Source organism: Hordeum vulgare, chromosome 7H (assembly GCF_904849725.1).
Source record: "Hordeum vulgare subsp. vulgare chromosome 7H, MorexV3_pseudomolecules_assembly, whole genome shotgun sequence".
Taxonomy (NCBI): Eukaryota; Viridiplantae; Streptophyta; class Magnoliopsida; order Poales; family Poaceae; genus Hordeum; species Hordeum vulgare.
Genome location: NC_058524.1, coordinates 108,567,631 through 108,586,657, shown reverse-complemented (window position 1 = coordinate 108,586,657; position 19,027 = coordinate 108,567,631). Strand labels below are relative to the sequence as shown.

The 19,027-nt window shown below is 41.5% G+C and overlaps 1 pseudogene; it reads right to left on the bottom strand.

The window, feature by feature from the left end:
• Positions 1 to 8,422: 8,422 nt before the first annotated feature.
• On the bottom strand, positions 8,423 to 10,627 carry LOC123408417 (annotated as a pseudogene).
• Positions 10,628 to 19,027: the final 8,400 nt, after the last annotated feature.

Sequence of the window (19,027 nt, the reverse complement as noted above, 5' to 3'; positions counted from 1 at the left end):
ATTGTTATTTGGTGCTTGCGTTAAGCATGAACATGATTGGATCGTGTTTATTGCAATACGATTATTCATTTAAAGAGAATAATGGTTACTCTATTTGCTTGAATAATCACCTTCAATGGTTTATTGAATCTCTGTCGTAGTGTTACACATGTCCATGATATTGGTGCCAAAAGATATGAGGTAATGATGATAGTACCACTTACTTGTGGCACTGCCGCTTGAGTCATGTTGGTATAAATTGCATGAAGAGGCTCCATGCTGATGGATCTTTATACTCACTTGATTTTGAATCATTAGTGACATGCATATCATACCACATGAGCAAGGCCTTGTTTTCATTGAGATGAAACAAGATAGTAACTTGTTGGAAGTGATACATTTTGATGTATGCAGTCCAATGGGTGCTGAGGCACACAGTGGATATCATTATGTTCTTACTTCAATGACGATTTAAGTAGATACAAGAGTATTTACTTAATGAATGACAAGTGTGAAATATTGAAAAGTTCAATTCTGTTTCGGAGTGAAGTTCGTCGTAACAAGAGGATAAACTGTCTACGATATGATCATAGAAATGAATATCTGAGTTACGAGTTTTGGTACGCAGTTAAGACAATGTGGAAATTGTTTCGCAGTTCATGCCACCTGGAACATCATAGTGTGATGATGTGCCTGAACGTCATAGCCATGCACTATTTGGTATGGTGCATGCTATGATGTCTCTTATCGAATTACCACTATCGTTTCTGGGTTATGCATTAGAGACAACCGCATTCACTTTAAATAGGGTACCGCGTATTTCCGTTGAGATGACACAATATAGACCGAGGTTTAGAGAAATCTAAACTGTCGTTTCTTGAAAGTTTGGGGCTTCGACACTTATGTGAAAAAGTTTCAGTCTGATAAGCTCGAACCCAAAGCGGATAAATGCGTCTTCATAGGATATCCAAAACAGTTGGGTAGATCTCAGATCCAAATGCAAAGTGTTTGTTTCTAGAAACGGATCCTTTCTAGAGGAAAGGTTTCTCTCGAAAGAATTGAGTGGGAGGGTGGTAGAACTTGATGAGGTTATTGAACCATCACTTCAACCAGTGTGTAGCAGGGCGCAAGAAGTTGTTCCTGTGGCGCCTACACCAATTGAAGTGAAAGCTGATGATGGTGATCATCGAGCATCGGACCAAGTTACTACAAGCCTCGTAGGTTGACAAGGTCGCGTACTACTGCAGAGTGGTACGGTAACCCTGTCTTGGAGGTCATGTTGTTGAGCAACAGTGAACCTACGAGTTATGGAGAAAGCAATGGTGGGCCCGGATTCCGACAAATGGTTGGAAGCCATGAAATCCAAGAGAGGATCCATGTATGAAAAAAAAGTGTAGACTTTGGAAGAACTACTTGATGGTCATAAGACTATTGAGTAAAGATGGATCTTTAAAAGGAAGACAGACGATGATGGTGATAAGTCACTATTAAGAAAAGCTCGACTTGTCGCAAAGATGTTTCCGACAAGATCAAACAGTTGACTATGATGAGACTTTGTCACTCGTAGCGATGCTAAAAGTTTGTTAGAATTATGTTAGTAGTTCCTGCATTATTTATGAAATATTGCACATAGGAGGTCAAAACATTGTTTCCACGACGGTTTCCTTGAGCAAACATTGTATGTGATACAACCAGGAGGTTTTGTCGATCCTAAAGATACTAGCAAGTATGCAAGCTCCAGCGATTCTTCAATGGACTCGTGCAAGCATCTCGGAGTTGGAATATACACTTTGATGAGATGATCAAAGATTTTGGGTTTGTACAAGGTTTATGAGAAACTTGTATTTCCAAAGAAGTGAGTGGGAGCACTATAGAATTTCTGATAAGTATATGTGGTTGACATATTGTGGATTAGAAGTAATGTAGAATTTCTGTAAAGCATACAAGGTTGTTTGAAAGGAGTTTTCAAAGGAATACCTGGATTGCGCTACTTGAACGTTGAGCATCAAAGATCTATGGAGGTAGATCGAAAGCGCTTAATAGAAGTTTCAACAAGATGCATGCCTTGACAAGTTTTTGAAGGAGTTCAAAATAGATCAGCAAAGAAGGAGTTCTTGGTTGCGTTGTGAGGTGTGAATTAGAGTAAGATTCAAAACCTGACCCCGACAGAATAAAGAGAATAGACGAAGGTCATCTTCTATGTCTTGGCCGTAGAATCTGAAGTATGCCATGCTGGGTACCGCACCTGATGTGTGCCTTGACTCAAAGTTTGTTGAGAGGTACAGAGAGTGATCCATGATTGAATAACTAGCAGCGGTCAAAATTTATCCTTAGTAACTGATGGACTAAGGAATTTTTCTCGATTATGGAGGTGGTTAAAAACTTCGTCGTAAAGGGTTACATCGATGCAAGCATTGACACTAATTCGAATAACTATGAGTAGTGAAACGGATTCGTATAGTAGAGTAGATATTTGGAGTATTTCCGAATAGCACATAGTAGCACCATCTATAAGATGACATAAAGATTTGTAAAGAACACACGGATCTGAAAGTTTCAGAACCGTTGACTAAAACCTCTCTGACGAGCAAGACGTGATTAGACCCCATAACTATATGGGTGTTGGATTCGTTGGAATCACATGGTGATGTGAACTAGATTATTGACTCTAGTGCAAGTGGGAGACTGTTGGAAATATGCCCTAGAGGCAATAATAAATTAGTTATTATTATATTTCTTTCTTCATGATAATCGTTTATTATCCATGCTATAATTGTATTGATTGGAAACACAGTGCATGTGTGGATACATAGACAAAACACTGTCCCTAGTAGACCTCTAGTTGACTAGCTCGTTGATCAAAGATGGTCAAGGTTTCCTGACCATAGGCAAGTGTTGTCACTTGATAACGGGATCACATCATTAGCAGAATCATGTGATGGACTAGCCCCAAACTAATAGACGTAGCATGTTGATCGTGTCATTTTGTTGCTACTGTTTTCTACGTGTCAAGTATTTGTTCCTATGACCATGAGATCATATAACTCACTGACACCGGAGGAATGCTTTGTGTGTATCAAACGTCGCAACGTAACTGGGTGACTATAAAGATGCTCTACAGGTATCTCCGAAGGTGTTCGTTGAGTTAGTATGGATCGAGACTGGGATTTGTCACTCCGTGTGACGGAGAGGTATCTCGGGGCCCACTCGGTAATACAACATCACACACAAGCCTTGCAAGCAATGTGACTTAGTGTAAGTTGCGGGATCTTGTATTACGGAACGAGTAAATAGACTTGTCGGTAAACGAGATTGAAATAGGTAAGCGGATACTGACGATCGAATCTCGGGCAAGTAACATACCGAAGGACAAACGGAATGACATACAGGATTATATGAATCCTTGACACTGAGGTTCAACTGATAAGATCTTCGGAGAATATGTAGGATCCAATATGGGCATCCAGGTCCCGCTATTGGATATTGACCGAGGAGTCACTCGGGTCATGTCTACATAGTTCTCGAACCCGCAGGTCTGCACACTTAAGGTTCGACGTTGTTTTATGCGTATTTGAGTTATATGGTTGGTTACCGAATGATGTTCGTAGTCCCGGATGAGATCCAGGACGTCACGAGGAGCTCCGGAATGGTCCGGAGGTAAAAATTGATATATAGGAAATCCTGTTTTGGTCACCGGAAAAGTTTTGGGCTCATGGGTAGTGTACCGGCAGTGCCGGGAGGGGTGCCGGGGACCATCGGGAGGGGTGTCACGCCCCAAGGGGTCTTATGGGCTATGGGAAGAGATAAACCAGCCCCTAGTGGGCTGGAATAAGTTCCCACTAAGTCCCATAAGGTTTGAGAAGGAAAAAACACAAGGTGGAAAGAGTTTCCAAGTGGGAAGGTGGAATCCTACTCCAAGTAGGATTGGAGTAGGACTCCTCCACCTCCAATTTCGGCCAAACCTTGAGGGTTTGAGGCTGCCTCTTCCCTCCCCCTCCCTCCTATATATACGGAGGTATTAGGGCTGATTTGAGACAACTTTTTCCACGGCAGCCCGACCACATACCTCCATGGTTTTTCCTCTAGATCGCGTTTCTGCGGAGCTCGGGCGGAGCCCTGCTGAGATTAGATCACCACCAACCTCCGGAGCGCCGTCACGCTGCCGGAGAACTCATCTACCTCTCTGTCTCTCTTGCTGGATCAAGAAGGCCGAGATCATCGTCGAACTGTATGTGTGCCGAACGCGGAGGTGCCGTCCGTTCGGCACTAGATCGGAGCGGATCGTGGGACGGATAGCGGGACGGTTCGTGGGACGGTTCGCGGGGCGGATCGAGGGACGTGAGGAAGTTCCACTACATCGACCGCGTTCACTAACACTTCTGCTGTGCGATCTACAAGGGTACGTAGATCGGAAATCCCCTCTCGTAGATGGACATCACCATGATAGGTCTTCGTGCGCGTAGGATATTTTTTGTTTCCCATGCGACGTTCCCCAACAGGTTTGTGCACCGGCGAAAGTTGCGCGGCACTAGAGAGGCTATCAATGGTGGAAGGTGAAAGTGCATCTATACCATGGACTCAAATTAGTCATGAAGAACTCACATACTTGTTGCGAAATTTTTTATTAGTAGTTGAAACAAAGTACTAAACGCATACTCCTAGGGGAAGGGTTGGTAGGTGTAAACCATCGGGCGATCCCGACCTCAACGCAAAGGATGACAATCAATAGATCTATTATGCTCCGACTGCCTAAGATAGCGGTTCACCATACGTGCATGTTACGGGAATCACTAGCTTCAACACAAGTGTTTCTAGATTCACAACACCATACTAACATAACTCTTAATATTACCAAATCCACGTCTCAAACCTAATTGAGAGGAATCAAAGCTTTCTTTCTACTCGATGCACATGAAGATGGAGCTTTTTGTATCCTCATTGGGTACCTATCATCTGTGGGACTACTTTCATAGCACAAGCCAACTACCAAGTCACGCACCGCCGTGCTCTAAAAGATCTAAGTGAAGCACATAGAGCAAAATTATCTAGCTCAAAAGATATAAGTGAAGCACGATGAGCATTCTAGCAAAATCACGATGAGTGCATGTCTCTCTCAAAACGTGTGCAGCAAGGATGATTGTGACACAACAAAAAGAAAAGACTCCTACGATACAAGACGCTCCAAGCAAAACACATATCATGTGGTGAATAAAAATATAGTTCCAAGTAATGTTACCGATGGATTGAAGACGAAAGAGGGGATGCCTTCCCGGGGCATCCCCAAGCTTAGGATTTTGGTTGTCCCTGAATTTGGATTGGGATGCCTTGGGCATCCCCAAGCTTGAGCTCTTTCCACTCTTTATCCCTTTGTCCATGAGAACATCACCCAAAACTTGAAAACTTCACAACACAAAACTTAAACAGAAACTCGTGATATCATTAGCACAAGAAAACAAACTACCACTTCTTTAGGTACTGTAGCAATCTTGATTTCTATTTATATTGGTGTTAGATTACTTTATTCTCACTTTTCCATGGCTAGTGCCCCCCGATACTATCCATAGTTTCCTCAAAACAAGCAACCAACTCAACAAAAACAGAATCTGCCAAAAACAGACCAGTCTGTAGCAATCTGTATACTTCGTATACTTCTGGTACCTCAAAAGTTCAGAACAATTACGACTGCCTGGAAAAAATGCATATAAACCAGCAGAAAAAAGAATAAACTCAAAATCTCTTTCTGAATAAAAATGAATAATAATCTCGTGAGCGAAAAGTTTCTGTCTTATTCCAGCAGAATCAAACAACCATCACCAAACTAATCATAAAGGTTTTGCTTGGCTCAAACACAAAAAGAAACACAAAAACCACAATCATAATATAATTATGATGGTTTGGACTCAACAAAACAGAAAGAAAAAGATAAATTCATTGGGTTGCCTCCCAACAAGCGCTATTGTTTAACGCCCTTAGCTAGGCATTGATAATTCAACGATGCTCTAACAAAAGACTAGAATTGAAGCACAACGAGAGCATCATAAAGCATGTGAAAATCACATCTAAGTCTAACATACTTCCTATGCATAGGCATTTTATAGGAAAACAAATTGGCAAGACAACCAATAGTTACCAAATGCAAGGAAGAAGAAAGAGACAATATCAATCGCAACATAACGAGAGGTAATTTGGTAACATGAAAGTTTCTACCACAATATTTTCCTCTCTCATAGCAATTACATGTGGGATCATATTAAAATTCAACAATATGGCTATCCCAAAGGATATTCTTTTCATGATCCACATGCATGCAAACTTGACACTTTTCAAAAATAGTGGGATTATCATCAACTAAAGTCATGACTTCTCAAAACCAACTTTCAATCTTATTCCAAACATCATATTCATCACGAGGCTTAAACAAATTTTCAAGATCATAAGTAAAATCATTACCCCAATCATGATCATTGCAACAAGTAGTGGACATAGCAAAACTAGCATCCCCAAGCTTAGGTATTTGCATATTTTTAGCATGATTGTCATTAATAGAATTTATAATGAAATCATTGCAATCATGATTTTCATTCAAGGAGCCCTCGTGAATCACTTCATAAATTTCTTCATCACGATTTTCAGATTCACGCATCTCAAGCAAAACTCCATAGAGAAAGTCAAGTGCACTCAACTCACTAGCAATTGGTTCAATATAATTGGATCTCTTAAAGAGATTAGCAAGTGGATGAGGATCCATATCAATAGATTTTTAGCAAGCGAAGATGCAACCATATTGAAGGCACATAGCACACAAGCAAAGGAAAGGCAAACGAAAAAGCCAAATATTTTTGGAATTTTTTGTTTTTCAGAAGTGGGGGAGAGGAAAACGAGAGGCAAAAAGTTAAATGCAAGAGATGAGTTTGCGACACTTACTTGGATGAGTTCTCGACTTGATTCTCCCCGGCAACGATGCTAGAAATCCTTCTGCTATGGCGACAGAAACCTTCCGTCATCTCTTGAGCTTGCGTTGGTTTTTCCGTTGAAGAGGAAAGGGCGATGCAGCACAGGAGCAGTAAGTACTTCCCCCAGTTTGAGAACCAAGGTATCAATCCAACAGGAGAATCGCGTCAAGTCCAGAGTACCTGCACAAACACAAAAGAGCTTGCACCCAACGCTAGAAAGGGGTTGTCAATCCCTTCAAGATTGATTGCAAAGTGAGATCTGAAGGCGGAAAGTGCAACGAAGTAAAAGAGCAAGGATGAAAATATGGTGTGAAGTAGACCCGGGGGCCATAGTGTTCACTAGAGGCTTCTCTCAAAATAGAAAATATTACGGTGGGTGAACAAATTACTATCGAGCAATTGATAGAACCGCGCAAAGTCATGACGATATCTAAGGCAATGATCATACATATAGGCATCACGTCCGAGACAAGTAGACCGATACTTTCTGCATCTACTAGTATTAATCCACACATCAACCGCTATCCACCATGCATCTAGTGTCACTACTAGGAAAAGGCGTGCTAGTGGCGCACCTGTTTTGGCTACTAATGGCACACTACAGGTGCGCCACTAGCATCATGCCATTAGAATTTTTTACTAATGGCGCACCACAGGTGCACCATTAGTATCTGGTATACTAATGGCGCACCAGGCAGTGCGCCATTAGTATAGCTCATGGTGCGCCATTAGTATAGCTAGCTCATGGTGCGCCATTAGTATAGCTCATGGTGCGCCATTAGTATAGCTCATGGTGCGCCATTAGTATGCCTCCTAGGGGGTATATTTACCCATGTGCTCTGGCTTACTAATGGCGCACTAGTTGACGATGTGCCACTAGTGTATAACTAATAGAACTGATAGAATCTGTTAAAACTTATAGAATCTGTTAGAACTGATAGAATCTGTTAAAAGTGCACCATAACATAACTGATAGAATCTGTTAAAACTTATAAACTTCACACGATCATAGTCATTGACCTATAACTCTTGTGCATTTGCATCCTATGTGAGTTTTGCACTATATAATGTGTATTTTCACGCATGCATATGCTTGCCATGTTAATCATCTTTAACATGTTCATTTCTTGCATCTAATTGACTAACATGAATGCAAATTTGTTAAAGAAAGTTGCATTTTTGTAAGATCCGTAGTGATTAATCCTGGCATCATATGAATATGATCTAACTATGAAAGTTAGAAAATCTTATGTCTACTTTAAGTCCATGCCATTGGATGTCAACAGGACTTTGCAACTTTATCTAACTCTGACTTCCAGCTGGTAGCACTAACAACTTGTTTTTCTCTCAACTCTATTTTGTCATCCTGGTTATCACGACGTCGTCCTGGGCTATAAAGTTCAAACCGACTCACTCTCTACCGATCTTATACCCTATATATATATGAGTACGCAATACAAGTAGTTGTAACTTTTTTCAGTAGCGACGTTTCCGTCATATTCTACTCTCGGCGACAGACACTGGAGCCAAATCGAAATGCTCCTCCAGCACCGGCAGTACTTCGGGGAGTGAAGACACCATGAAGTCAGGCTTAACATCTTAAGGCAAAGAATCGCGGGGGCCGTATCGCCCTATTTCGTCAAGTAGGCAAGTGAATGCTCCTGCTCTCTTTCCACAAACGATCTGCGCAAGGTTTTCAAAGGTTAGGCAAATGAATCAGTACACATGCACAAGCTACCAGAAAAGTTTAAGATTCATGAAAATTGTCCTGAACTCCAGCTTATGTAAGTACTAGAATTAAGGAGCATTTAGGGAAAGCAGCACAAGCACAATTCCTTTTGATTCATGGGTATGATGGAAGTATGAAACTATAACTAACTGTGGAGCTTTCAAATTTTGAACTCATAATATCTACACTAATTTAGGAATCCCGATAGTATGCCTTGATAACTCAAACCATGGCACAAAGTAAACTGCATAGGAATCGTTTATATGCTCAGCTACAAAATGGGATGAAAAATGCTCACATCATCCTTGAGGCTGTCACCAACCATGATCACCTCGGTTGGTGGAATGTCCCAACTGGAGCAAATATGAAGCAATGGAGCTGGATCTGGCTTATAGGGGTGGAACTCTCTGCTTAATGCACACACAAATGTCATCTGCGTAAGTTTAAGATGTGTGAGATTAGCATATTGAAGATGATTGCAATATTACGAATACTGGAAAGTTATTTCACTTCACCACACCAATATATTATTAACAAAAAATCTAGTTGGTTGAGCATAAAGTAACACATGAATATTAGAAGACATGTATTATGCAGAGTTACAACATAACCTCATAATTTGGCTAAATGTGAACATTCAGCCTTTCTACATGATACAAGGATTGGGGAGCTCGACATGAAGGTATGTTCAGAAATCAGAAAGGTACAAGAAACTAGTTGCGGAACATTACCAAAATAAACACAAATTTGGGTTGAGTGTACCAAGGTATATCACAGTAATATACATGGGCAAGAACAATGGATATCATCCTAAAAGTATAACCACGTGATGAACGGAATGAGTTTAATGCAACAACTTACACCAAACCTTTGGTGAAACAAATCAACTGCATCCTTCAAATTGCGGGTGATTAAACCCCTCCTGTCCAATACCAATGTTAGGAATTAGTTCCAAAACATAAATATCTCTAATCTCATAAAGTAACTACATACAGATGCCACTAATAATTGCATTTTTTCTGTACCATTAGTTTGGCAGAATTTTACAATTACAAACAGATGCTACACATGAACTCATTGTCACATATCAAAAAAAGGAAGTGTGTCTGTTATATACTTATAGACAAGCAAACAACAAACTACTCCCTCCAGCCCACAATATAACAGCGTTTTGCAAGCTAAAATAGTTTGCAAAATGCTCTTATATTATGAGATGGAGGGACTAGTAAGAACCATGCAAATCTGATGTGTAGCTGTTTTTTTTTTTTTTTGAAAAAAGCAACCGTGCCTGTTATATATAAACAATAGACTAGCAAGGCACCTGCTGCTAGAGTGCTTTTTCCTGATCACTAGGGCTGATGGAATTAAGAAGACTGTCGGAGAATCATTATATTTATGGCTCCATAGAATGCAAATTCCGACTCCAAGATGTATGGGAATTCCATGAAATAACATGATTGGATCATAAAAGTTGACAGAGAAAGACGTACTGAACATTAGGAAATATAAGGTTTCTAAATGAGGTAGAATGTTGTATGAGCAGATAACTGTGTATTGTGATTGCTAATTTGCAATAACACGGGTTCTACTTGCAGATCAAATTTCCAGTCATTCAATCTATATAGCCTACATCACTCTTTCTATTATTCGGAAACAACCTCTATAACTTCCTGAAATGTTGGTCCATACATCAATCAACAGTTGAATATTCATATAGCAAATCCCCAAATCATGGCATGAATCAACTTCTAAATAACTCCATGGTACTAACAGGTGCAAAGGCGATTACACCTGCACCGAATAAATTCTGAAAACAAAGTTCAGTTGGGCTCATAGTGAACTGCACAACTAACTGAACTGAACAAAGCATCACACGCATGCGAATTGAGCTACATTTTGGGGGCAAACGAGCCCACCTGATCTGCCTCGTGTCGAGGAACCCGCAGAGCTCCGAGGCCCGTGCAAACCACAAGCAACATCACAACCTGATAAAGAAATCAGAATCCGACGCAAGGGGGGCCTAAGCACTCCTCTCCTCTCTTGTGTGAAGGAAGAAAATTTCAGTTTTCTTGTCACAAATTTGATGGCTATTGCGGTGGTGGACAGCACCCAGGGCAGAGCATTAGGAGAGGAAGAGAGATACCTTCCACTTCCATAGCGTCAGCACGCCTAGGGTTGGAGACCCGGGACAGCGGAAGATGCAAATGGAGCCATGGTCTCCTAGGTGGTGCACCTGCACGCACAAGGGGAAGAGGGAGGAAACCGCGTCATGGGGAAGAGGGAGGAAACCACGTCATGCACAAGGTGATGCAACAAAAGACCTTCCAACGGCACCAGAAACACGTGCGGACGGGAGTCTGTTCTTGCTACTCCTTAGCAACGGCACCAGGAATATGCAATGGATTTCGCCGTGGCCTTGGAGCCTTGCGTTGGTGTTCCCTCGAAGCGGAAAGGGTGATGTAGCACAGCGGTGGTAAGTATTTCCCTCAGTTTTGAGAACCAAGGTATCGATCAAGTGAAGGCGTATCACAAGTGCCTGCACAAACACAAAAAGCTTGCTCCCAACGCTATGAAGGGGTTGTCAATCCCTTATAGATTGTTTGCCAAGTGAGAACTAAAATCAACAAAGTAACAAAGCAAAGTAAAAGCGGAGGTGTAAACGATAGGTGTGAACAGACCCGGGGGCCGTAGTGTTTACTAGTGGCTTCTCTCATGAAAGCAAGTAGACGGTGGGTGAACAAATTACTGTCGAGCAGTTGATAGAACCGCGCAAAGTCGTGACTTCATCTATGGCAATGATTATATCTATAGGCATCACGTCCAAAACAAGTAGACCGATACTTTCTGCATCTACTACTATTACTCCACACGTCGATCGCTATCCAGCATGCATCTAGTGTATTTAGTCCAAAAGAACAGAGTAACGCCTTAAGCAAGATGACATGATGTAGATGGACAAACTCATATCTACGACAAAGCCCACCTTGTTACCCTTGATGGAAACTACACGATGTGTGCCTTGCTGCCCCTACTGTCACTGGGAAAGGTCACCACACGGTAAGAACCCAAAACCAAGCACTTCTCCCATTGCAAGAATCATAGATCTAGTTGGCCAATCAAAACCCAAGACTCGGAGAGACTTACAAGGATATCAAATCATGCATATAAGAAATCAGCAAAGACTCAAATATATATCATAGATAATCTGATCACAAATCCACAATTCATCGGGTCTCGACAAACACACCGCCAAAGAAGATTACATCGGATAGATCTCCATGAAGAACATGGAGAACTTTGTATTGAAGATCCAAGAGAGGGAAGAAGCCATCTAGCTACTAACTACGGACCCGTAGGTCTGAAGTGAACTACTCACGAGTCATTGGAGGGGCAATGATGTTGATGAAGAAGCCCCCCAACTCCAAAGTCCCCTCTGGCAGGGCACAGGGAAGGGTCTCCAGATCAGGTCTCGCGGAAATGGAAGCTTGCGACGGCGGAAAAGTGTTGTCGTGGACGCCCTGATTTTTTATGGATTTTTAGGGAATATATAGGCCAAAGACCTAGGTCAGGGGAGCGCCAGGGAGGCCACAAGCTTGGTTGCCGCGGCCTCCCCCCTAGCCGCGACAATAGGGCTTGTGGGCTCCCTGTGGGCCCACTTGCTTGGCCCTCAAGCCTCCTGATCTTCTTCCGTTCTGGAAAAAATCATATTGGGGATTTTATTCCGTTTGGACTCCGTTCCAAAATCAGATCTGAAAAGAGTCAAAAATACAGAAAAAACTGGAACTGGCGTTTGGCACTGAATTAATAAGTTAGTCCCAAAAAAGATATAAAAGGTAAACAAAACAAACAAAGTTGACGAGATAACAACGTGAAACCATCAAAAATTATAGATACGTTTGAGACGTATCAAGCATCCCCAAGCTTAACTCCAGCTCGTCCTCGAGTAGGGAAGTGATAAAGAATGAATTTTTGATGCTTTCATGCTACCTAGCATAGATGTCCTTTGTAACTCCTCTTATGTGACGTGAATGTTCAGATCCATTAGATTCAAAACAATAGTTTGCCATTGACGTGGAAACCATAATAATTCAAGCAAACTAGCAAAGTAATCATGAACTTTCAAAATAACAAGGCCAAAAGAAAGTTATCCCTACAAAATCATATAGTCTGGCTATGCTCTATCATCATTGCACAACAAATTTAAATCATGCACAACCCCGGTATTTGCCAAGTAATTGTTTTCACACCTTTACTTTCTCAAACATTTTCAACTCTCACGCAATACATGAGCGTGAGCCATGGTTTTAGCACTATAAGTGGTGTCGAATGTGGTGGAGGTTGCAAGGCAAACAGGGAGAAGATGATCACATTAACTAGGCATATCAATGGGCTGTGGAGATGCTCATCAATAGATATCAATGTGAACGAGTAGGGATTGCCATACAAATGATGCACTAGAGCTAAGAGTATGTGAAAGCTCTTAAAGAAAACTAGTGGGTGTGCATCCAACTTGCTTGCTCACGAAGACCTAAGGCAATTTTGAGGAAGCCTATCATTGGAATATACAAGCCAAGTTATATAATGAAAATTTCCCACTAGCTATATGGTGGTGACAAAACGAGAGACTCTCAATCATGAAGATCATGGTGCTTAATATGCACAAGTGTGGAAAGGTGGTAGCATTGTCCCTTCTCTCTTTTTCTCTCATTTTTTAAATTTTTTTGGATGGGCTCTTTGGCATCTTTTTTTATTTGGTGGGCATCTTTGGCCTCTTTTATTTCCTCACATGGGAAAATGCTCCATCAATGATGATCATCACACTTACAACTCAAAACTTAGAGCAACGATGACTCCATATGAAATGCCTTCGGTAGTGTACAGTGACAATGATCTAGCATGGCATAGACATAAATGGAAACATCATGCTAGCTAATTATGATCATGCAATGGAAATGTAGACGTGGTGGCACATGTCATGGTGGTAGTTGCATGGCAATATTTCTCGGAATGACTTTGAAAAAGCCATAGTAGGTAGGTATGGTGGTCGTTTTGAGGGAGGCTAATGGTGGGTTTTGTGCACCCTCGAAAGTTGCACGGCACTAAGGAAGATAGTGATGGTGGAAAGTGAAAGTGCATCTAAACCGTGGACTCAACATTAGTCATGAAGAACTCATATACTTGTTGCAAAAGTTATATTAGTAATCGAGACAAAGCATTCAACGCATACTCCTAGGGGAAGGGTTGGTAGGTATAAACCATCGCGCGATCCTGACCGCCACACAAAGAATGACAATCAATAGACTAATCATGCTCAGACATCATCACATAGCGGTTCACCATACGTGCATGCTACGGGAATCACTAACTTCAACACAAGTATTTCTAGATTCACAACACCTTCCTAATATAACTTCAATATTACCATAAGCACAACTCAAAACTAGTTGAGATGAATCAAACTTCTGCAACTATTCAATTCACATGAAGGTGGAAGTTTTCGTATCCCTTTGGATAACTACCCCTTTGAGACTAATTTCATATCATATATCAACTAACAAGCCACACACCGTCGTGCTCTAAAAGATATAAGTGAAGCACATAGAGCAAAATCAACTAGCTCAAAAGATATAAGTGAAGCACATGTGAGCTGAATTGTCTACCAAAGGATATAAGTGAAACTCGACAAAATAACGGTGAGTGCATGTCTCTCTCTCTCTAGGTGTGCAGAAAGGATGATTGTGACACAACAAAAATAAAAGACTCCTACGATACAAGACACTCCAAGCAAAACACATAACATGTGGTGAATAAAAATATAGCCCCATGTAACGTTACCGATGGATTGAAGACGAGAGAGGGGATGCCTTCCCGGGGCATCCCCAAGCTTAGGCTTTTACGGCATCCTTGAATCTCTTGGGGTGCCTTGGGCATCCCCAAGATTGAGCTCTTGCCAGTCTTTATCTTTTTGTCCATAAGAACTTCACCCACAACTTGAAAACTTCACAACACGAAACTTAAACAGAAACTCGTGATAACATTAGTATAAGAAAGCAAACCACCACTTCCTTAGGTACTGTAGCAAGCTTGAATTCTACTTATGCTGATGTTGGGTTTCTGTATTTTCAATCATCCATGGCAAATACCCCCCGATACTATCCATAGTTTCATCAAAATAAGTAACCAACACAACAAAAACAGAATCTGATAACAGCAGACTAGTCTGTAGCAATCGGTATACTTTGTATACTTCTGTTACTTAAATAATTCTGAAAACTTACCACAGTCTGAAGAATTTGCGTAGCAATCAGCAGCAAAACGAATCAACTCAAAAGCTCTTACAGAAGAAAAATGAAAATTCTTTTCATGAGCAGGAAGTTTCTGTCTTTTCCAGCATGACCAAACGATCATCCCCAAGACTAATCATAACGGTTTTGCTTGGCACAAACGCAAAAAGAAACACAAAAAACAAAATCATAACAGAATTATGAAAGTGTGAAAAACACAAAACAGAAAGAAAAAGGGTAGATTCGTTGGGTTGCCTCCCAACAAGCGCTATTGTTTAACGCCCTTAGCTAGGCATAAGGTGATGGAATCACGTATAGTCATCTTTGGTGCTCAAACCATAAGTAGACCTCATCATAGATTCATAAGGCAATCTTATTTTCTTTCTATGAAAGTGCTCCATGCCCTTCTTTAGAGGAAATTGAAATCTAATATTCCCTTCCTTCATATCGATGATAGCACCAATAGTCCTTAGGAAGGGTCTACCAAGAATAATGGGACATGAAGGATTACAATCTATGTCAAGTACAATGAAATCCACGGGTACATAGTTCTTATTTGCAACACTAAGAACATCATCGATCCTTTCCATGGGTTTCTTGACAGTAGAATCCGCAAGATGCAAATTAAGAGAACACTCTTCAATCTCATGAAAACCAAGAATATCACATAAAGATTTTGGAATCGCGGAAACACTAGCACCCAAATCACATAAAGCATTGCACTCATAGTTTTTTATCTTGATTTTGATAGTAGGATCCACTCATCATGAATTTTTCTAGGTATAGAGACTTCTAGTTCGAGCTTCTCTTCAAGAGATTTCATCATAGCATCTACGATATGCGCGGTAAAGGCTTTGCTTTGGCTATAAGCATGTGGAGAGTTTGCAATGGATTGCATCAAAGAGATGCATTCAAACAAGGAGAAATTATCATAATTGAATTCCTTGAAATCCAAAGTGGGAGTTTCATTACTACCCAAAATTTTGATTTCTTCTACTCCACTCTCCACACCTTTATCATCAAGATAGGTGCACTCCGAATCATTGGGGCGTTTTTCAACCAAAGTGGATTCATATCCATCCCCTTCATCAATAGGTTTGACATGCGAAAACAAAGATTCAAGAGGAGACACACCAAGCACCTTAAGATCTTCGTGATTTGCATCACTAGAACGCACCCTTTTAAAATATTCATGCCTAGCGCGAATTTGGGCAGTTCTTTCTTTGCTCTCATTCATGGAGACATGTATAGCTTTCAAAGTTTCATCCAAGTTGACCTTGGGAGGAGCACATCTAACTTTCAAAGCATCAATATCACAAGACATCCTATCAACGCTCTTAGCCAAATCGTCAATTTTGAGTAGTTTTTCCTCTATGGACGCATTGAAAATCTTTTGGGAGTTGATGAACTCTTTGATATTACTCTCTAAATTAGAGGGTAATTTGTTGTGATTTCCATAAGTGTTGTTGTAGGAATTGCCATAATTGTTAGAGGAGTTACTAGGAAAAGGCCTAGGAACATAGTTTCCTCTAAAAGCATTGTTGTTGCCAAAATTGTTCCTACCAACAAAATTAACGTCCAAACTAGAGTTGCTACTCTCAATCAAGGAAGATAGTGGCATGGCATTAGGATCTAAAGGAGCATTTCTACTAGCAACCAAATTCATCAACTCGTCCATCTTAGCACTAAGCGAGTTAATTTCTTCTATAGCGTGTACCTTTCTGCTAGCAGGTTACCTTTCAGTATGCCACTGAGAGTAGTTGGTCATGATATTGTCTAGGAGTTTTGTAGCGTCTCCTAACGTGATTTCCATGAACGTTCCACCTGAGGCGGAGTCCAAGATATTGCGAGAAGCGAAACTCAAACCAGCATAAAAGATTTGTATAATCATGCACAAACTCAAGCCATGAGCGGGACAATTTCTAATCATAAGCTTCATCGTCTGCCAAGATTGTGCAACGTGTTCATGATCAAGTTGCTTGAAATTCATGATATCATTACGTCAGGAGATGATCTTAGCAGGCGGAAAATACTTGGATATGTAAGCACCTTTGCACTTATCCCAAGAATCGATACTATTTTTAGGCAAAGAAGAAAACCAAGGTTTTGAGCGATCTTGCAACGAGAAAGGAAAAAGCTTCAACTTAATCATGTCATTATCCACATCTCTTTTCTTTTGCATATCGCAAATCTCAATGGAGGTATTGAGATGGGATGCGGCATCTTCACCAGGAAGGCCAGAGAATTGCTCTTTCATAACAAGATTCAGCAAAGTTGGGTTGAATTCATACGATTCCGCACTAGTGGCGGGAGCAATCGGAGTACTAATAAAATCATTATTATTAGTGCTTGAGAAGTCGCAAAGTTTGGTGTTTTCAGCCAGGATGACTTCAACAGACAAACAAGCACACAAGCAAGGAAGAAAACCGGCAAAGGCAAAAGAAAACGGCAAAGGAGAAAGGCAAATGAAAACGGCAAATGTGAAGTGGGGGAGAGGAAAACGAGAGGCAACTGGCAAAAAAGTAAATGCAGGAGATGAGTTTGTGAGACCTACTTGGATAGATCTCTCGTTCCCCGGCAACGGCGCCAAAAATACTTCAGCTGATGCAACAAAAGACCTTCCAACGGCGTCAGAAACACGTGCTGACGGGAGACTGTTCTTGATACTCCTGAGCAATGGCACCAGGAATCCTTCTGCTACGGCTACGCCTTTAGGGACTTCCTAGGAAGATATTCAAAGGATTTCCCCGTGGCCTTGGAGCCTTGCGTTGGTGTTCCCTCGAAGCGGAAAGGGTGATGTAGCACAGCGGTGGTAAGTATTTCCCTCAGTATTGAGAACCAAGGTATCGATCAAGTGAAGGAGTATCACAAGTGCCTGCACAAACACAAAAAGCTTGCTCCCAACGCTATGAAGGGGTTGTCAATCCCTTATAGATTGTTTGCCAAGTGAGAACTAAAAGCAACAAAGTAACAAAGCAAAGTAAAAGCGGAGGTGTGAACGATAGGTGTGAATAGACCCGGGGGCCGTAGTATTTACTAGTGGCTTCTCTCATGAAAGCAAGTAGACGGTGGGTGAACGAATTACTGTCGAGCAATTGAGAGAACCGCGCAAAGTCGTGACGTCATCTATGGTAATGATTATATCTCTAGGCATCACATCCAAAACAAGTAGACTGATACTTTCTGCATCTACTACTATTACTCCACACGTCGACCGCTATCCAGCATGCATCTAGTGTATTAAGTCCAAAAGAACAGAGTAACGCCTTAAGCAAGATGACATGATGTAGATGGACAATCTCATATCTACGACAAAGCCCACCTTGTTACCCTTGATGGAAACTACACGATGTGTGCCTTGCTGCCCCTACTGTCACTGGGAAAGGTCACCACACGATAAGAACCCAAAACCAAGCACTTCTCCCATTGCAAGGATCATAGATCTAGTTGGCAAAACAAAACCCAAGACTCGGAGAGACTTACAAGGATATCAAATCATGCATATAAGAAATCAACAAAGACTCAAATATATATCATAGATAAGCTGATCACAAATCCACAATTCATCGGGTCTCGACAAACACACCGCCAAAGAAGATTACATCGGATAGATCTCCATGAAGATCATGGAGAACTTTGTATTGAAGATCCAAGAGAGAGAAGACGCCATCTAGCTACTAACTACGGACCCGTAGGTCTGAAGTGAACTACTCACGAGCCATTGGAGGGGCAATGATGTTGATGAAGAATCCCTCCAACTCCAAAGTATCCTCCGGCAGGGCACCGGGAAGGGTCTCCAGATCAGATCTCGCGGAAATGGAAGCTTGCGGTGGCGGAAAAGTGTTTTCGTGGACGCCCCGATTTTTCTGGATTTTCAGGGAATATATAGGCCAAAGACCTAGGGCAGGGGAGCGCCAGGGAGGCCACAAGCTTGGTTGCTGCAGCCTCCCCCCTGGCCGCGGCAACAGGGCTTGTGGGCTCCTTATGGGCCCACTTGCTTGGCACTCAAGGCTCCTGATCTTCTTCCGTTCTGAAAAAATCATTTTGGGGATTTTATTCCGTATGGACTCCATTCCGAAATC